The sequence below is a fragment of the Sarcophilus harrisii genome, chromosome 4, assembly GCF_902635505.1.
Source record: "Sarcophilus harrisii chromosome 4, mSarHar1.11, whole genome shotgun sequence".
Classification (NCBI taxonomy): domain Eukaryota; kingdom Metazoa; phylum Chordata; class Mammalia; order Dasyuromorphia; family Dasyuridae; genus Sarcophilus; species Sarcophilus harrisii.
Window position 1 is genome coordinate 403237691 of NC_045429.1, and position 19933 is coordinate 403257623.

The following is a 19933-nucleotide window of genomic DNA, read 5'->3' on the forward strand; positions in this document are numbered from 1 at the left end:
TCACCTGAAGCATAATGGATTTTGCTCCAGCCTTTTTACTTTTATCTATATTATCCCCCTACTTTAAATGTGTTTCTTGTAAACAAATATTGTAGGGTTCGACTTTTTGATCGTCTTATCTGTCTCTTCCTTTAATGGGGTTCCATCCCATTCACATTTTATGGTTAGAATTACTAAAATCTGGAACCTGCCATCCCTAATTAACCCCAGATTGGTGCTTTATTTCTTGCCTCCCCAACCCTCTTTCCCCTTTTAAACTTATGTTACCCCTCTTGTATCACGATACTTATCCTCTTTTTCCCCCTCCCCCCTTTAGGTCCCCTTCCTTCCCTTTTCTTTTTTTCCCCCTTTTCCTCTTCCCCGTTTTTAATGGGCGGGGAGAAATTTTTCTCTAAAACAAATGCCAATTTTTTTTCTTTAAGGCCAACTCTGATGAGGTAAATTCCACAATGTTCCTCCCCCTCTCTAAATTCCCTCAGATATGATAAAAGTTTCCTTTGCCTCTTTTGTGGGATGTGGTTTCCCTCTTTTTATCCCTCCTTCCCTTTCCCATCATCCCTTTTCCAATTATCTCTTCCCTTTTTTTTTATCAGTACAATCAAATTAACCATGACTTTGATATCCACAACAGAAATACAATTTCTCAAGCGTTATTTTTACCTTTTTCTGCATCTTTGGTTCTATTCTTGGAATCAAATTTTTTTTTAGTTCTGGTTTTTCTTCAAAACAAATGGAATTCATTTTGTTTCATTAAATTCCATCTTCTTCCCTGGAAGAAAATCTCCAGTTAGCTGGGTAGTTTTATTCTTGGCTGCATCTCAAAGTTCTTGTGCCTTTCGGAATATCATATTTGGGCCCTTCTTTTCCTTTAATGTAAGAGGCAGCCAGATCTTGGATGATCTTTGTTGGCACCTCGGTATTTTAAATGGTTTTTGGCTTTAAAATTTTTCCTTAATCGTGGTTCTGAAAATTTTGCCACCAATGTTCCTTGGGGTTTTTTATTTTGGGGTTTTCTTTGGAAGGTTGTTCGATGAAATTCTTTCCAATGCCTATTTTCCTTCCTGATTCTATTACATTCTGGGCAGTTCCTTTGATGATTTCTTGTTAAAAATAGTATCCAGGCTCTTTTTTTCATCATGGTTTTTAGAAAATCCAATAATCCTCAGATTATCTCCTAGATCTATTTTAAGTCTGTGGTTTTTGAAGTAGATAATTCGTGGTTTTTCCAGTTTGTCATTTTTTTTTTGTTGACTGATTCTTGCTGTCTCAATGGATCATTAGTTTCAATTTGTTCAGTTCCTAATTTTTAAAAATTATTTTTTCTTCATTAGCTTTTTTCTTCCTTTTCTGTTATTCAATTGGGTTTTTGAATGTATTGTTTTGGTCTGTGAGTTTTTTTCCATTTCACTAATTTTTTTTAGTAATTATTTTCTTTTTCAATTCCGGATCCTACTTTCTTGCGTGTTCTTTGTCTTTTTCCAATTCCGGATCCTTCTTTCTTGCGTGTTCTTTGTCTTTTTCACGGATCCTACTTTCTTTGGAAGGTTCTTTGTCTTTTCCCATTCCAAAATCCTCTTTCCTAGTGAATTCTTTTTTTTCCAATTCATTTTAGGAAGTTGTTGCTCTCTTGTAAGGCTTTCTCTTTCCTTTCCCCATTTATCTTCCTATCTCTTTTTGAGACTTTTTAATGGTTCCTTCTAGAGGAAACATTATGTAAGGAAGGGACAATCTGATGCATTTTTTCTGTTTGAGGTCTCTTCAGGTTTGCTGACCTGCTCTTTTTTCTGCATAGAAGCTTGGATCTTCTTTTCATCTTTTTTTTCATGTTTTAAAAGCCTTTTGGGTTCTCTAAAAGGGGTTTAAACTTCCTCTGCAAGGGCAGGGAAAGATTAAAAAGATTTCCGGCTCCGGGTATGGGGTGCTCCGGTGGGTTTTCCCTTTAACAGGGAAGTGGATTCAGCACTGGCCGGGAGCTTCAAACTGCTTAGTGGGGTGGGGTTATCAATTGCTGGCCCTGGGCAAAGGGGGGTGAAAATGTCACTGCCCCGGACCCGGGCCTCTTGTGGGGACTTTGTGAGTGTTGGCGGGCCTCAGACCGCAGGACCACGGGCAGACCGCCCAAACTCTGCCCAGGTCTGCCGTGCAAATCAGCCCTGGCAAACTCTTGGCCCCAAATCCCCAAACTGCCCAGATTGGGTAATCCCGGCTGCGTTCCTGCTGTGCAGGATCCCCAACTGCCCCAAGGGAAAAGCTCCGTACTGTGGGTTGGGGTTGCGGGCTTGTGCTGAGGATCTGGCCAACCCCTCGGTTTGGAAACTCTCCTCGGCCAATTTCTCTCCCCAGTCTAGGGGCCATCCCCCCTAAGCCCCGGCACCAACCTTTTTGCTGGGACTGCAGATTTTCTTCATTAAATTTCAAAATTGTAAGTCAAATATTTTCTCAATTAATATTGATTTGGGTTTCCACATGGTTTTCCCAGGGTTTAATGTTCCTTAATTATATTCCTGGTTCATTTTTCTAGGTCCAAGGTTTTACCTTTAATTGGTTGTTTGTTGTTTTTTGTTTGTTTTTCCCAGGAAGGGTTTAATTTTAAATTTTCCTAAATTATTTTTTATTTTTTTTATTTTTTTTTTTTGTTTTTTGTTTTTGGGACTGCTTTTTTTAAGGTTTTCCTTTTTTAATTTATTCAACTTTTATTTGTTCAATTCTTGATTTTTTTTAGTGAATTATTTTCCTTCAGTTAACTTTTTATTGCTTTTTGCATTTGTCCAATTGAACTTTTAAATGAGGTGTTTTGTTTCATTGCATCTCCCCCCCCCATTTTGCAGATTTTATTTTTCAATTAATTGGTTTCTTTTTCATATCTATTTTTAAGGAGTTATATTTTTTCCATTTCATAAAATGTATTTTTAATGAGTTTTCTTCAGGTTTCTGTTTTTCCTTTCCTAAATACTCTTGAAAAGTTCTCATTTCTTTTCCCCATTTTTCTTCTAATTTCTTTTAAGATTTTTTTTTTGAGTTCTTCCAAGAGAGCCTTGTGAGATGGGGACCAACTCATATCACCTTTTGGAGCTTCATCTGAAGATGTTTTACCTTTAGGATCCTCAGGGTTTGAGGTCTGTTCTTCTATTTCTCCATAAAAGCTATCTATGGTCTGAGTTCTTTTTGGTTTTTTGCTCATATATTTTTTTTAAATTGAAGTCTGTTCTTAGGGCTAAGGAGCGATTATCCCAATAAGATATTCCAAAGATATCTCAAAAAGAGATCTTCCTCTATAGGTGACAATTTCCTTGTCCTGCAACCTCTGCTGTTTACTGACTTCTGGTGCTAGGTAGGCACAGGTTCTGAGTTTTTCTGGGGTTCAGAGGCTGACTATTTCCATTTTGTATTTGCATTGGATGTATCGCAGATAATCTGTTGATCCACTGTCTTGTAAACAGGACAGAGTAGCCAATACAGCTGTAGTTTGCCTAAGAGTTTCCCAGCAAATTCCCCATTGTACAATGCCCTGGCTCTCTGCCCCACATCTGCATTCAGACACCTCACCCCTGCCTAATTGAAAATACCATTTCTGAAGTTCTTCTGAGGTATCTTCTGCTAAAAATTTGTTACACTCCAAATATTTGTGGATTTAGTCACTCCAAAAAAAAGTCAGAGCCTTGATCTGGTATTAGGAACTCAGATAAAGACATGTTTACTCTCAACTATCTTTGCTCTGCTCTTGCTAGTAATAATTTATAAGAATATTTCAGTTGGTTCTCAAAAGTTTCTAGATTTCCTGAGAATTGTTTGTTCATGTTCTTTGACCCCATCTAATTTTTAATGAATGTATATAGCCATAATTACATATATATAGCATATAACATGTATTTGTATACATATACATGGAAACACACATATATTGTGTTAATACAGATAGGAAAAGCATATAGAATTAATTCCTTATAAAACATTAATATTTGAATTTCCAGAGATAATATGGAGTTTAGTATCTCATTGAATAAATAAATTGATGAAGACAATATGTTCATATGTATTCTATCTTGGCACAGCCCAATTTTTAAAAATTAATTTCTCAAATAATTGTCATTTTATTAGCATAAAGAGTACTTTACAGTCATAATGCTATGATTATAATGTTTGCCTAGATAAGTAGCCTTTGAATTATTTTATTCATTCTATGATGATTTTGAATGAAATTTCTCTTTCTAACTCTTTTTACTAGTGTTCTCTAACACTTTCTACTCTTCTACTCTGGCTTTGTTGTTGTTCAGTTGTTTTAGTTATTTTTTTATTCTTTGTGATCTTGTATAGAGTTTCCTTGGCAAAGATAATGAAGTGTTTGTTTTTTTTCCATTTTCTTCTCCAGTGGATTAAGGAAAAAGAAGTTAAATGACTAGCCTAGAGTCTCATAGTTAGTGTCTATGGACAAATTTGAATTTAGGTCTTCTTGACTCTAGGTCTAGTGTTTTATCCACTAAGCCATCTACCTGCTTTTTGTAATATATTGAAAATCCAAATGTTTTCTGGGTTTAGTTTATATTTTGCTATTTTACTGAAATTATTGTTTTTATTAATTTTAATTGACTTTCTATTGGTTTCTAAGTAAAATGTTGTGTGATCCACAAAAATAATAATTTTACTTTCTGCCTTTGCTTATTCTGTCAATTTCTTATTCTTGATTTACTACTAGAGTTAACATCTTTAGAACAAAATCAAAGAATAATGGTAATAAATGACATCATATTTTACCTCTGATATAAGAAAGTTTTTCATCATGCTATTTTTCCCATCAGCTATAATGTTGATATTTTGTTTTATAAAGATACTATTTATCATATTAAGGAAAATTCTTTTAAAATTATAAATTTAGATCTGAAAATAAACTTGAGACTTTTCAACAGAAATATATATATATATATATATATATATATATATATATATTTTAAGATTTTTTTTGCTATTTTTATCTAGTTATGTGATCTGGTCAGTTTTTGTTAATAGAGCTTTTTTTTTAAATACTTTTTTTTAATTGAAGCAATCTGTCATTGCCTATATAATCCATAATGGTCATGTTATAATTAAATATATTATAATCACTCTGCTATAATTTCTTGATTGTTTCTATATCTGATGTCCTTTTTAGAATATTTTTGGAACATATGAAATACCTGGACTTCTCAGTGACCTTTTAAGGCCTTCTCTATTTTAACTAGAAGTAATTTACTAGTCCTCTTATTAAAATTCAAATTTTACCAATCTATTGCCATGATATTCAATGATGATTTCAACATCATTGGGACCTTTTGCAGGACTGAAGAACAATCTGACCTCTCATCTGACACTCTGTGTTGTCCTACTCCAAAAGTTTTTCCTCCTACTTTCTGATTCCAAAAAAAAAAAAGTCTTATTACTTGAGCATTATTATTGGAACTGAATATTATTCTGATGATCACATTAACATTATTCTTATTAAGGTATAAACAAGGCTGAAAATCTTTAAGGTAATATTTTCATTTTAAAAGTTAATGAAAATAAAATTTTAAAAGGCAGAATTAATTTATGAGCAAAAAATTTTTATCTCTAAGCCTTTTTATTCAGTGATTCCCATTCTATACCCATATTGTGTCATAGAATCAGGACCATCCATCTATCTCCCTTATTTATGTCAGCAAGTGGCTTTTTACTTTCTAGAGAATAATAAAACTATGTTATTGCTTGGTCAGTCACTGTGAATTGGCACATCAGACTTTGAAATAATCAGTGCCAAATCCCAATCTCAAACATGAATGAGCCACTTCTTTTCTCCTAAATTCCCACTAAAATAAACACAGTCAAAATAATGAACTGGTAACATTCCTCATGCTTCTTGGCTTGTTTCAAGTGTTCCCATTAGTACACAATTATGGTGAGGATGTAGTCAGGCATTGTGGTTTCAGTTGGATACCCCAGAAATTAAACATGTTTGTTTGCAATGGAGGCTCTGACTTCAGAGAGTGCAGATTTGAATGTGCAATTCCATTGAAGAAATGTGTTATGTTGAAGCTCTGACTGAGCTGAATGCAGTGAAACTTTTCATTATGAGAACACTACACTTATAGACTTACTTGATTAGCTCTCTTGGGGGTATGCTTTTTTCATGAAATAAGCCAGCATAAAACTAACTTCACTTTATTTTCATCATGTATTTCGCACAGTCTGACCTTCCTCACAAAGGTAGTACTCAGGAGATTCTACATCTTCATAATAAATCCTGGTGTGTTTGTGGTTGGGGATAGAGATGGAGGAAAAAAATGTGCCTCTGTTGATGTGTAGTTACAGCTTCATTAACAGAATCAGGAATTACATTCTGGTGCTTATGAAAGATTAGATATCCTGCCTTGTGTTAGAAGAGCAAAAGTTAGAAAAAAAGAAGAGCAAAGTTAGAAAAAAATTAAGGAAGACATCATCAAATGGTTCTAGATTATTACCTGAAATGAGAATTGGAGCAGAGTTGGAGGTATGTCAGCTGTTCCTTAAAAAATGTACAGACCTTTCCATGAAAACAAAGAATTTTCAGCCAACAGAATTTGGATACTTAGTAAATGTTTTTGTTGTTGATAGTGTAAATAACTAATTGTAAAGCAGCTTTCAATGGACTAATCTTTTGTTTCTTTAAAGTGGTTATCTCCACAAATGAAAATAATACTATTAAATGGGTAAAGAGGCAGAGGATGCCAAATTGCTTGTTCCCTAATACATCCCTTCTCTGCTGCTGACACAATAGATTACTCCAAAATGTCCACCATTTTTAATTATTTTAAAGTAAGGGACCATGATTGTAAGAAGATCTTGTTAAAATCCAAATAAGTTGTCAAGAGGGATGATTTTATTTGCAATTCTAAATAGATTTTTAAAAAGTGGATTAGCTTTGAGTAGAGAGAAACCACTACTACTCCTACTATTATTACTACTGCTGCTATTGCTGCTGCTGCTACTACTACTACTGCTGCTGCTGCTGCTACTATTAGAGGCAGCTAGCTAGAATGTAAATTGCAGAAAAGATGAAGACTCATTGGAAGAGGTTGTTTCCTTACAAGAGAATTCCCTGTATCAATGAAAATTGCAGATTCATTTCCAATGTCTAATAATAACTTAAAATGGGGCAGCATGATATAATAGATAGGATCTGAAATTAATGACCAGCATTCAAATCTTATCCCTTTAGATACTTAGTCTCTGTATGAACCTAGATAAGCCACTTTACCATTCTGGATCTCAATATTCTTATCTGTAAATAATGGGACTAAACTTATTTACTTCTATGATCTCTTCCAGTTCCTTGGTTCTATGATAACAGGATCAGAATCATCCTTAATGTTGTAATGATATAAGAGATGAATGGAGGGAGTTAAAGAAAATGGAAAAATATGGTGATGTATATCCAAGCTAATGTATAGTATGGCCTTTATGTATCCTAAGATAATTATGATAGCTGTGAAGGGTTTATAGGAATATAAAAACAGTGGAGAATGTCTTGCCAAGGTAGCACTGAATGATTTAGCACAGAAAGCTGTGTGATTCAGTTCTTCCTAATGAGGCTGTCTCAGATAATTTTGAAGAGAAAATGTACTTACTGCGATAAGAATTTGAAACAAAACTTTTTGAATATAAAAACATGAGTACAATTAATAGTCAAATTATACCAACATAATACATTTTTTTAAAAAAGGTAGCATTCTCATGACCTAGACATAAAGAATGAAATTATTAATAAATTAGAGGAACACAGGATAGTTTACCTCTCAGACCTGTGGAAGGGGAAGGTTTTTATGACCAAAGCAGAACTAGAGATCATTACTGATCACAAAATAGAAAATTTCAATTATACCAAACTGAAAAGTTTTTGTACAAACAAAACTAATGCAGACAAGATTAGAAGGGAAGCAATAAACTGGGAAAATATTTTTACAGTCAAAGGTTCTGATAAAGGCCTCATTTCCAAAATATATAGAGAATTAACTCTAATTTATAAAAATCAAGCCATTCTCCAATTGAAAATGGTCAAAGGATATGAACAGACAATTCTCAGATGAAGAAATTGAAACTATTTCTAGTCATATGAAAAGATGCTCCAAGTCATTACTAATCAGAGAAATGCAAATTAAGACAACTCTAAGACACCACTACACACCTGTCAGATTGGCTAAAATGGCAGGAAAAAATAATGATGATTGTTGGAGGGGATGCGGGAAAACTGGGACATTGATGCATTGTTGGTGGAGTTGTGAACGAATCCAACCATTTTGGAGAGTAGTTTGGAACTATGCTCAAAAAGTTATCAAACTGTGCATACCCTTTGATCCAGCAGTGTTACTACTGGGATTATATCCCAAAGAGATTATAAAGAAGGGAAAGGGACCTGTATGTGCACGAATGTTTGTGGCAGCCCTTTTGTAGTGGCTAAAACTGAAACTGAATGGATGTCCATCAGTTGGAGAATGGCTGAATAAATTGTGGTATATGAATATTATGGAATATTACTGTTCTGTAAGAAATGACCAACAGGATGATTTCAGAAAGGCCTGGAGAGACTTACACAAACTGATGCTGAGTGAAATGAGCAGGACCAGGAGATCATTATATACTTCAACAATAATACTATATGATGACCAGTTCTGATGGACCAGGCCATCCTCAGCAACGAAATCAACCAAATCATTTCCAATGGAACAGTAATGAACTGAACCAGCTATGCCCAGAAAAAGAACTCTGGGAGATGACTAAAACCATTACATTGAATTCAATCCCTATATTTATGCACACATACATTTTTTATTTCCTTCACAAGCTAATTGTACAATATTTCAGAGTCTGATTCTTTTTGTACAGCAAAATAACGTCTTGGTCATGTATACTTATTGTGTATCTAATTTATATTTTAATGTATTTAACATCTACTGGTCATCCTGTCATCTGCGGGAGGGGGTGGGGGGGTAAGAGGTAAAAAATTGGAACAAGAGGTTTGGCAATTTTTAATGCTGTAAAGTTACCCATGCATATATCTTGTAAATAAAAGGCTATTAAAAAAAAAAAAGGTAACATTTAATATGGAGATCACGAGCAAACCATATTTCATAACATTTAATAAAAAGTGAATGAATGATGAATGGAAGGATAAAGCATTTATTAAACACTTTGTACGTGTCAGGAACATTCTAAGTGCTGGATATTCAGACTTCCTGCCTTCAAAAAGCTTACATTTCAATAGAAAAAAAAAAAGAGTAAGGTGATCAGAAATAGTCAGAAAGGGATGTGAAGACCAGTTTTTAGGCAAGAAAAGCAGACTCCTTTTTAAAGTCCAAAGATCCGGAGGCAGAGTTCAGGCAGTTCCAATGGAAAGAAATAATAAAGTGCTTAATATATGCCAGGTATTTTAAAATCATTATACCTTTTCATACTCACAAAAACCCTGGGGATTAGTTATTATTATGGTTATTTTACAGATTATTGTGGTTATTTTACAGATAAGGAATCTGAGGCAGGGATTAAATGACTTGTACAAAATCACACAGCTACTAAGTATCTGAGTCAGATTTTAAACTCAGGTCTTCTAGACGTTAGGCTTCGTGCTTTATGTACTATGATACCTAGCTGCCACAACAGAAACAGAGGAAAGACACAAGCAGAGGATGGCTAGAGTGGAGACAGCATGGACTAGAAATATCCAGAAAGTAATGTGAATTCCCAGGTTTAAAAAAAAAAAAAAAGAAAAAAGAAAGAAAGATAAAATTAAATGTTTCCTCTCAGAACCCAGAAGACCAGGAGAAGAGTCCAGGTTGTTCTGTAAGGAGTTATAATGAATCATTAGAATAGAGGCAGTCTAGAAACATAAAGGAAATGATTAGAAATCAGACTCCAGGTAAGATGAGGTAAAACTTTATCTTGTCAAAATATTGCAAGTTGTATACACACTACTACATGCTATAGCAATTAGTATGCTAAAAACTACAGTTGAAAAGGTAAACCAATCTAGTAGATCTATTATCATATTGATTTGAACTTTTTCTCAATAATATGGATTGTAAGTCATCTGTGCTTCTAGAATTTATGTGATCACATCAGTTTACAATAGGGGTATTCCCAGTCTCATCCTTGTTGCCTCACTCTTTCCTGAAATCTTGAAGAAGTCAGTGGAAATCTTAACTGTTCAAATATTATCACTAGCTCTTTCAATGTGATCTGTCCATTTTGTTTTATTACCATAGATTACTCTGGTATCTTTTATTTTAACTTTTTTTCCAAATTTTTCATTTGTTGTAGATCAACATCTGGTTTTAGATTTTGGAGTCATGGCAACCTATAAAACAAATAAATAGTGACAAATCTATATCCATATCTATATGATACACATTCACACTATATACAATATACATGCAAAACTATATAACTGCTGTTAACAGATCTATGTGTGGTACAGAGATCCTAATCCAAATTGACTGCTTGGAGATATCTCAAAGTGAAGTTAGAAAGTTTTTATTAGAATCTCACAAGAAGCAGGCAGTCCACACTCCATAAATCAGAATGAGGAAACCCAGATCCAGAAATAAAGAGTGTGGTTAAATAGACAAGCAATACCCAGCCTCTCCTCAAACCCCTCCTCAAGCAAAGCATTTTGTCTTGATTGGCTCTTGTGGTTAGTTTTCCCTTATATGGCAGGCGGGGTGACAATGGGCCGACAAGAAATGAGGTAAGCAAGCAAAAGTTACAATTTTAAGATCATATGATTTCTAGGAAATCGAAACTAAGGCCGAAGGCTTCACCTACTTTAGTGGATAGTCTCTGAGAACCCCCTTCCCCCACAGATCTACTTATCAGTAACCAAAAGCATGTGATTGAATTTAAAAGAAAAAAATCAAATCCTATTTAGCTCTTGTGTCTGAATTTAATTACATTTCCTTTTCCATATATGAAAATGGCTAAATAGATCAATTGATATATGTATTAGTATACACATACACACACAAACACACATATCTATATATGTATGTTTGTGCTTATGTATATACACATATATACTAAATCATATACAGAATTGCATATAGAATATGCAACATGTAGCCTAGTATAGTATATATGGGCAATTAGGTGACAGTGATAGTGATAGGGTCTGGAGTCAGTCAAACTCTTCTCCCTGGGTTCAATTTGGCCTCAAACAGTTACTAGCTGTGTGAGCAGGGAAAATTCACTTAACTGTGTTTGTTTCCATTTAATCATCTGGAGAAAGAAACATCAAACTTCTCCAACCTATTTACCAAGAAAACCCAAAAGAGGTCATCAAGGGTCAGACAAACCTGAAAAAAATGACTGAAAAATAGTAACAATATAGTATATACAGTGTATATGTATGTATATATGTATGCATGTGTGTGTGCATTTATGTACATATATTTACACATATATTATTCTGTATATCAATAGTTATTATTTGTTTCATATGTTGATGCTCAGTATTTATATCACCTGTTCTGCTTTATAAATGTTATGTCACTCCATTGGAATGTGAAGTTCTTGGGAACAGGGATTAATGCATTGACTGATGCTCTGGGTTAAAATATCACTTTGTTTTTCAAATTGTTGTTGTATTGCATGTTCCTTTGATGTTTTTACTAAGATTATCTCTGGGTTACCTCCTTTCATATGCAGATGCCTATATTCAATAGGTCAAAATACACTGAAAATATCTAACACTTCTTATAATTCTAGTAATTGATAAACATTGATAAAATTTCTTAAAATTTTGAACAATATAAGGTCTTTTCCTGACATACTTAGTATTACTTTACTAATCTTTTAATTTGATGTTGAACCATTCATTAATACCTATCATTTGAATTTGTCCATTCAGCCAATTCATTATTTCATCTTAGGGTACCAATGTTTATCCCAAATTTCTCTGTATTTTTCATTCAATAGAAGCATGATAAATTATCCTACAATGTTTCCCCTTAGAAGCACTCTCTATTTACACATTGAATTATATAACAACAGATTTGTCCAACCAAATCTCAAAACTTATGATTTTGTGAAGAATTCATCACATTGTTTTTAAGCAGCATACTTCTGACTAAATAGAAGTAACAATGATAAACTAGAGAATAGAAAGTAGAATAAATAGAATTGTAAAAGACTTTAATTCCATTTGAGGATCAACTAAAAAAAGTAATAATATTTATAATCACATTAATAGGATTCCTTGTAAACATAATGGATATCTTTAAGCACTTGCAAGGCTTTCATATGCAAAAGGAATTAGCCTTGTTTGGCATTATTCAAGAGGATAGAGGCAGGAACAATAAGTGGAAGCCTCAGAGACACTTTAGTCCTAACAATAAAGAGGACTTCCAAGTATCTAGAGCAATCCCAAAAGGGAATGAGTTAACTCATGAATTAATTGGTTCCTCTTCTTGGTTGAGATCATAGAGCCAAAACAGTATGACCAATTTTTTTGGGGGATGGGGGGTGGGGAGTAGAAAGCGTTCTTGGTCAGGTGATGTTTGGAATATGTGAACTCAAAGTCTCATTCCAAATCTAAAATTCTATGGTCTTGTAAAATAGATTTTTTATAAACTTACTTGGCAAGGTTTCCCCCATGAATAATGTTGTTTCCGTTGGAAAATATGTTCAAAGCTCCAAACAACCCATTTACAAATGACCTTTTGAAACAAAATTCATTTATAAATTAGAAACTACTTACATTGAGTTTTCTCATTGTGCTATATTTTCTGGGTTTTCTGGGAAGAAATATGACTTTACTTTTTATGTATTTAGTAACAATGTGTCTCTGACCTCACATGATGATCCTTCATGCTATGGAAATACTTAGAAGGAGGAATATTAATTTGTACATCAAAAAAATCAATACTGGAATAATATGTAACTTTGGATAAACCTTACAACTGGATCCAACATGCTATAATCCACTGAAGTATTGGGTGATTAATATCAATGTTTGGAGAAGATTTATTTCATTGTTTGTGTAGACTTCATGGAATGAATTTGCATGTACAAATGTTTTCAAATGAATATGTATATCTATAGTCTTCAGCTAATATTCTTTCATAATGGGAAGGGCTGAATTTCACTCAACTATTAGAAACTGTTACTAGTCAAAAACTGCATAATGAAGTAGGACTACTATTGCCTCAGTTGAAACCACTTTAAATTTTTTCATTTGGAAAAATAAAATTGCATTCTATATGTATCACATGTTGCTTATATTTCTCATAGTTTTGGTCCTAGAAATTTAAAAGTGATAGAATTTTAATTTTTTATCAAAGTAGATAACTTACTGCCCTCTGTCAGGTACTTGTTTTTCTTTTCCATCAAAGTGAACATCATCTCCCTTCTCCTCCCTAATACCTACCTGACCTTAGAATAAACAAGTTACTATGTGTATTTGCAAACAAAGTAAATGAGATTAAAATATTTTATTTCAGGTCAAGTACGACTGAAGCTAAATTATAAGTAAAATTCAGCCAAGCTTAGCAGTGTAATGACTCTGCAATAGCATGCTCCTAGAAAATGTGATGAATTCTTCATAAAAATCATAGGTTTTGAGATTTTCTGGACAGTTCTGTTGCTATATAATTCAATACACAAATGAAGTTTAAAGGGAGAGGACTATAAGCATTTACTTAAACACCTAAAAGGTTATAGACTCTGTGCTAAGTGCTTTCCAAATATCATCTCATTTGATCCTTACAATAATTCAGGCAGGTAGGTGTGATCATTATTCCCATTTTAGAGTTGGGGAAACTGGAGCAGACAGAAATAAAATAATTAGCATAGGATAGTTTATCTGAGAAGTGTTTGACACCAGAATAGATAGAACTTTGACCTTCCTTACTACAGGCTTAGTGCTCTATCTGCTGTGTCACCTAACTGCCTCTGAAGTATAATACATTTAACAAGTTGTTGGAATCTTTACAAAGTGTTAAGCCATTGGAGTTGATTTAATCTTAGAAAGAGTTATTTTGGCCCAGAACTTGAACTAGATACTAAGTACAACAGATGGAAACAATGCTTGTGTTCACACCTTTAGAGAGCTCATAAGTATCTAAGAACTCAATGGAGTTCGCATGTTTGGGAGATTTCAGAGAGCATGCTGGGGGATATCCCACAATCCCACTCTCAGAGAAGTAGCATAAATACAGTTCCAGTGAACGATTCAAGAGAGTTCTGGGAAACTTCGACTGGGGTTGGAGACAGAGCACTCTGGGAGATACAGAAGCCTAATTGCCTCAGTTGGAGATTGAGAAGCCACGAGTCGGAGTTGAGCTGGAGGCTGAAGAAAGCAGAGGCAGAAGCCAAGGACAAAGCTGCAAGAGCTCAAGCAGAGAGTTAGGCCTCAACTAACTGGGCTAATTTGGAAGGAGAAATAAATGTTTGCATTTTTACCAGCTGGCTGCTTTTTTGGAGTAATTATTTATTTCAACTGAGACTAAGGCTGCTTCCAGAAAACCACCACAACAAGTGATCACTCAGGCTTTAGGAATGGGTAACCCACTGTCTGGCAGGCTATTCCAATTTTGTAAAGACTTTGTATTATGTTCTCTAAGACTGGCCATGAATTTGGCATACCTTTATTTTAACCCAAATCCAGGTAGCTTAAAATCTTCTTAGATTCCATCTCTATTATTTCTCAAATTAATTTTACTCTCTTTTATCACTTGCCTTCAATTGACAAAAGTCAGGGAAACAAAACCTATTCTCTCAAATTCTTCTTATTTCCCTAAATCATAATCAGAGAAAATACTTCTTATAAATTATATCCACACACACACACATCCAGAAATGGGTAGTTGACATTTATTTTTATAAGTCTTTGTATGTTCTTTATTGTGTCTTTAATATGTACCCCAGATAGACAAAAGGGTTCTTGCTATCAGGTCAACAAATGACTATTTTAGTCCCCTTGGAGCAAAGTATCACAAACTATATGTATTCTTCTATTTTTTCCTTCCCAGTGATAAATTTCTTACTTGATAATTTTTGGATCTTTGGTATTTAAATTTTGGAAGTCTTCTCTTTTCCCCTCACCTGACCTTCTCTCCTCCCACCCCCCCTACATTCTCTCTAAATGCATCCACTGACACTCCTTATAATAGTATAGCATTCAAAAACAAACAGAGCATCATGATCCTTTTTTAGGAAAAACCTCAGATCTTTTGAGTAGTAGTAGTAATTGAATAGCTGTTTTTTTTTTTTCTTTTTGTTCATCCTTCATGTAATGCTCTTAAACTCTCTGACATCCTGACTAGTATCATGCATCCATGCTTTCATCTGATATCATCTTTCTCACCCCATGGTGCAGTATTGCTTTTGTTTTCCTAAAGAACATTTACTTCATTTTCTGTAACTAGTTAAATTATGGAGAGGAAAAACTTTCTCTCCTCTCACTTTCCCTAAGAGGAAGATCATCCTACTTTTGGAGTAGAAATAACAGCCCCTCAACAATTCTGTATCAAAAATAATAATAATAAGCATTGAATAATCATAGCAAATCATTGCAATTTTCTCTACTTTCCACTCTGATTTGGCTTTTTTAAGCTTATCAAAAGTATGGTTATTTCCTAGGCACATAATGCAATCCATTAAAGCTGGCATAATTTTGTGATTTGGGATGTATCAAATTAATCTTACTGAATTGACTATTTCTGCCTTGAATTATGCTTTCTAAAGTTCACCAGAAAGAATGAAATGATTTAGACCTCTTACTTTACAAAAAGAATTTAAATTAATATGATCTATGGAGGGAGAAATATGATACAGATGTAGCTATACAAAACAAAAACTAAAGATCATAGTGAACTTCAATAGAAATGAATACTTTCATACTATAATAATACTTTCAATTCAAATATATTTCCTAGACTCCTGAAATTAAGGTAATGAAACCAAGAAATTCTATAGAAAATGCTATTATTTTCTCATTACGAATATAGTATATAGCATACATTCAGTCTCTATATATTTGCCAAAAGATCAAAGGAAAAGAATGGAATCATTCATTGATTCCATTTCATTTTATTCCATTGAAGACAATTGGATTGAATTACAAATTTAAATTACTTTGGAATATTAAGGAACCCAAATGATACAGAGAAGATATGATGTTGAACATTATGTTTTTATTATAACAAAACAGTAGGAAAATTCTATGAAATTTTTTTTTTGTCTTATTAAGTCTTTTACAGACTGCTTCCAATACCAAGTTGAGATTGAGTTTTAGTTTGTGAAACAGATCTGAGTAAAAGGTAAAAAATACATTCCTAGGACAAAGTATTGTACAAGATTAGGTAAATGTATCACAGTAAGTTCCTATTAAATACAAATTTCATCTTGAATTTTCAAAGGACTGATGTTCCACACTTTGAATCAAATTAATTTTACTAACTCAAAACAAAGCTACTTTTAATAACTGTAGAACTTAAAATATTTTAATCCCAGGCATAAAGACAGTTCATTTCTTATTTTTGAAATATTATTTTTGTCTTTTTGTTTGTAATTTTAGGTTTCTGAAGTCAGAAGCATCAGAATAAGACCCAAGACAGAAAAATATATATATAGTTATTTCACTTCTTAATTTGCCATATTGAAAGAATAAAGTAGTTTCAATGTGGAGAAAGAAAATCTCTTCAGTGCTATTGATATCAATTCATAATACATCAGGCACACTGTTTACTTTAGGGTTCTGGCAGGAAGACAGCATTCTTGAATAAGACAAAACAGAGACATTATTTTAAAAGGCTTATATAATTATCAGTAATATTCTAGATACTTCAGGTTGTCATCTATGATACATGCCATACATTAACCCTCTACCTAGAAAGTATCTTTTAAATAGCAGAGCTTCAATAAACCCATTGAATAATTTCAAGGCTGTATCTCTGCCTAGGCTTGGCATTAAAATCCTTTTATAATCTTGTTCCAATCTGACTGACCAAAGTTATGTATTTAGATTCCTTTCACAAAATCTTCACTTCATCTAAACCAACCTATTCACTGTTGCCTAATTGAGGTGCTGCTTCCTCCTAGAAGCATTTACTGATTTCCTTTCATTAGTGCTCCCTCCCTTTTAAAGTCATATTGTATTTACATTTCTATCTACATGTTATAACGTCCACTAAAATATAAATTCCTTGGAGACTGCGATTTTCTTAGCTTTGTTATTATATCTCTAGAGTCTTATTTATAGTAGGCACTTTATAGATAATGGTTGAATTTAATTTAAGTTGTGTCCTCCAGTCAATACTGTTTTATTATTGCTTTGGAACCTGATTTTCACTTAAATTAGAAAGTAGAGCATTTGGGGGCAATAGACTGGGATAATCATAACATTATTTTGTGAATCAAAATATGAAAAGCCAAATATATAATTTTAAGTTATGTCTAGAAAAGTAACGTTACTTGAGTGCCAAAAATCAAAATATGGGCGTATGGTACGGCTTTAATATAATTACTGATTTTAGGGACTATTTTTTATTTTTAATATTATTATCAATTGTTTAAGTTTTGTTTACATGAGAAAATATGGTTCTTTTAGGTCACTCAAATAATATTTCCCCTTTAATTTTCTTTATTATGAATTTTAAAATTACCAAGTGAATTCAATTCAAAATAAAACAGAAAGATATGATAGACTGCAATAAAACTAAGAGTTTCTATTATGAAAAGTTTTTTTTTCATTTTTTTTTAGTTAAGTAAAAATTGAACTCCCAATGCCATTATCTTTGTGTTTTTCTAGACTTCCTTCTTTTCTCTTTTATTTTAAAAGGTATGATGACTTTTAAAGTATTTTCTATCATCACTTTTACTTCTTACTTCATTCTAAAAAAAACTGAAATAAAATACTTTAAAAAAGACATATGAAAAATTAAGAAAAACAAATTGTAGAATTAACTGTGTCTAAAAATGTTTGTATAATATTACACCTTGGGTCTATCATTCCTCTATAGAAATACAAAGTATATTTCTTTTTTTTTTTTTTTTTTTTAATTTTTTTTTTATTTAATAGCATTTTATTTACAGGATATATACATGGGTAACTTTACAGCAAACAATTTAAACCCTCCTTGTTCAATTTTTCCCTCTTACCCCCCCCTCCCTAAATGGCAGGGATGAATAGATTTAAATATATTAAAATATAACTTAGATACATAATAAGTATACATGACCAAAACATTATTTTTTGCTGTACAAAAAAGAATCAGACTCTGAATTATTGTACAATTAGCTTGTGAAGGAAATAAAAAGAGGTTTTATAAATATAAAGGGATTAGAGATTAATTAATGGTTTTAGTCATCTCCCCAAGGTTCCTTTTCGGGCATAAATAGTTCAGTTCATTACCTCCATTAGAAATGAAATTTGGTTTGATCTCGTTTCTGAGGATGGCCTGATCCATCAGAACTGGTCATCATATAATTTATTGTTGGAAGTATTAATGATCTCCTGGTCCTGCTCATTTCCTCAGCATCAGTTCGTGTAAGTCTCTCCAGGGCCTTTCTGGAAATCAATCCTGTTGGTCATTTCTTCAAGGAACAGTAAATTTCCATAATTTTCATATCACCACAATTTATTCAGCCATTCTCCAACTGATGGACATCCATTCCGTTCAGGTTTCTAGCCACTACAAAAGGGCTTGCCGCATTTCAATACAAGGTCCCTTTCCCTTCTTTTTAAATCTTTTGGGATATAAATCCCCAGTAGAACACTCTGGATCAAAGGGGTATACGGTTTGATAACTTTTTGAGCATAGTTCCAAACTACTCCAAAATGGTTGGATTGGGTTTTACAACTCCACCAACAATGGAATCAAATGTCCCAGTTTTCCCCTTCCCCTCAACAATTCATTTTTTTTTCCTGTCTTGAATCCAACGGTTTGGCAATCGTATCTTAAATTTCTTTAATTTGTTTCTCTGATTAATAATGACTTGGGGCATCCTTTTCTTATGACTAGAAATGGTTTCCAATTTCTTCCTTCTAAAGAAATGGTTGTTCCATTCCTTTGACCATTTTTCAATTGGAGAATGGCGTTTTTTAAATAAATTAGGTTAATTCTCTATATATTTTGGAAATGGGGCCTTTATCGGAACCAACTTGTAAAAATATTTTTCCCAGATTATTTTGCTTCCCTTCTTCTTGGTCAAATTAGTTTTGTTTTCAAAACTTTTCGGTTTTGGTATAATTAAAAATTTTTCATTTTGTGATCGTAATGATCTTAGTTCTGCTTTGGTCATAAAACCTTCCTTCCACAGGTCTGGAGGTAAACTATCCTATGTTCCTCTAATTTAATTAATAATTTTTCTTTAAATACCTAGGTCATTTCCCTTTTGACCTTATCTTGGTAATCGGCGTTAAGTATGTTATCAAGCCCTAGTTTCCCCCATATTGGTTTAATTTTCCCAGCAATTTTTATCAAACGAGGCCTTATCCCAAAAGCTGGGATCTTTGGGGTTTCAAAGAACTAGGTTTTAATTTGTTAACTTTTTATCCTTGAATCTATTTCCACTGATCCAACTAATCTTTCCCTTTGGGCCAAATGGTTTTGGTAACTGCTGCTCATAATATAATTTTAGATCTGGGTACATTAAACCATCATTTGACTTTTTTCATTAATTCCCTTAAAATTCTTTACCTTTTGTTTTTCCATATAGAACTTTGTTGTTATTTTTCTGAATTAAATGGTTTTGGGAATCTGATTGGTATAGCCTAAATAAATAGTTAGTTTAGGGTAATATTGTCATCTTTTATTATATTTTCGCCCCTATCCAAGGAAGCATTTAATTATTTTTCAATTAATTTGAATCAGACTTAATTTGTGTGGAAAATTTTAATTTTGCTCCCCTTTAAAGTTTCTGATTTTCCCTTGGCAGATAAGTTTAAATATTT